Raw genomic sequence first — 2,613 nt, 5'->3', positions numbered from 1 at the left:
CTGTGGAGACAGAAGGACCCTGGAGCTTCCCGGGCCCCTAGTCAAACTACCAGATAAGTACCAAGGCAAGAATCCCTGGTTTGGGGGTTTTGTTTGTTTTTGTAAATCCCTACTAGGTTCTGGGATTGCAAGTACCCCGTGTAAGTTTCCTTTTGTTGCTGTGATAAACATAATGGCCAAAGTCAATGTATGGAAGAGTTTATCTTGGCTCACAGTTCCACAGGGGCAGTCCAAAATTCAGGGCAGGCATGGCAGCCCGCACACAGAGCAGGAAACAGAGCGATCACATCTCAACCACACAAAAGAAGTAGAAAAAATGAACTGGACGTAGAACCCAGCTATGAACTCTCAAAGCCTCCCAACAGTGGCACTTCCTCCAGCCTCCATGTTCTGGAACAGTGGCTCTCAATCCCAGTGGTTCCTTGTGTTGTGGTGACTCCCCAGTCATAAAATTATTTTGTTGCTACTCCACAACTGTAATTTTGCAACTGTTATGAATTGTAATGTCAATATGTAATATGTAGTATATTAATATGTGACCCCTGTGAAAGGGTAGTTTTACCCTCCAATGGGGTTGTGACCCCAAGACTAAGAACCACTGTTCTAAAAGTTTCATAACCTCCCAATGCAGTACTGTCAACTGGAGACCAAATGTTTAAATACAGGTGTAAGCTTATATTTTTCAAAACCTACTTTAATAAGTGTACTTAAATGCTTTAACCTCCCTTCTAGCCCACTATCCACCAGAGGTCATGGAAAGGAAAGGTTAATGGGGCAAAGGAAGATGTGTACCTGTTTAGAAATAGTTCTTTGGGGGCGATTCCAAACTCCATTGTCAGGATATCATAAGTTCAGTTCACACAAATCAGCAGCAGTAGCTTGATCCACTCACAAACACCATTCACAAATCAACTGAGAAGAAATGACAAGGTTCTGCCAATTGGCCCAAGTTCACAGAAACAGCAAGAGGCCACCAGAACACCATCAGAAGTTCTTTGGTGTGTTTTTCTCTAAGAAGTCACGACAAATGATGACCAGCAAAGAATTGCAAGGCGAACCAATACCACACAGTACTGCCCACTGTCTGTTGGGTTATACTTACACCCTTTCCAAACATCACATGTCCTTTCAAGCATCCACTTGAGCAAAATATCACATGCCCTTTTTCCAAGCAGCTTCCAGAAAAACACCACATGTCTGTTCCCAGTAAAACATCCTCCCACATGTCTGCTTTAGCAAAAACATCCTCTCATAAGACAGTTTAAAAACAAACAAACAAATAAACAAACAGAAAACAACAACAAAAAACCCATCACATGACACAACTGATTCTCCAAAGAAACCAGAGATTTCCATTTTACACGCAAGCCTATAGAGGTCTCATTCAGAACTCCACAGTCCCTGTAGTGGCTTGCTTATATGGTGTAAGGTCATACATAGTCCATCTCATTTGTCAGTGTTAATTACTTGTTGTTTTAGTGTGGCTATGAAAAACAAATCCTATCACAACTAACTGGTTATACATTGCCATCATAAATCAAATATCTATGCATAGTGTGCATCTCTCTGTCTTACTTTTTTTTTCTTCTTGCTATGATAAATATTCTGATTAAATCAACTTAGGGGATAAAGGATTTATTTTGACTTACTGTTCCATTTCTGGTCACACTGCATCCACAGTCAGGAAGCAGAACACAGGGAGTGAATGCATGCAGGTCTGTGCTCCGCTAGCTTCTGCTCTTACAGAGTTTAGGATCCCTGCCTAGAGAATTGTTCCACCCACATAGGTAGACTCTCACAGGCTTGCCCACAGGTCAACCTGACTCAGGCAATCTTTCACTGAGACTGGAGTGATTCTCCAGTTTGAAGTTAATAAGTAAAACTAACCACTACAACTTGTAAGCCATTCTTTCTTTCCATCCCATTCTTGTATTTGCTATATTTCTATGAGTATACTAGACTCACTCAACAATAATAGCTTTATAATAAGTTTGGTGTGTAGCAGAGCAAATCACCATTGGCACTTCTATATAAATATTAGAACCAACTTGCCAAATTATAAATAATATTCTGGAGCCAGTGTACAATGGCTCAGCATGTAAAGACAGGCACTTGTCACCTGATGATGCAAAACTCACAATCTGAGTTGGATCCCTGGAACCCACATAAAAGTGGAAAGAGAAAACTGACTTCTCAAGGTCATCCTCTGACCTACATAAGTGCACTGTAGCACATCCACGTGAATGCACGTGCAGACTCATGAGTGTGAGCGTGTGCATGCGCACACATACACATGATAATGAATACAAATTTTAAAATAATAAAAAAACCAAAATATTGCAGTTGACTCTTTTAATCCTTAATATTAATGTCTCATTTCATTAAGATATATGACGGATTTTTTACATAAGTCTATGTTTCCTTACAGTTCTTAGTGAAGTTTGTTAAGATATTTCTAGGTATCTGGTATTTTCAGTGTCACTAAAGGACATTTTGACTCCATTTGATAAGTACTCAACCTTGGTTGAGTTGTTACATATTTTATTGTGTGTGTACGTGTGTGTGTGTGTGTGTGTGTGTGTGTGTGTGTGTGTGTGTGTGTGTACCTGTGGA

The sequence above is a fragment of the Mus caroli genome, chromosome 3, assembly GCF_900094665.2.
Source record: "Mus caroli chromosome 3, CAROLI_EIJ_v1.1, whole genome shotgun sequence".
NCBI classification, from domain to species: Eukaryota; Metazoa; Chordata; class Mammalia; order Rodentia; family Muridae; genus Mus; species Mus caroli.
Note: the sequence above shows the minus strand (reverse complement) of the source record.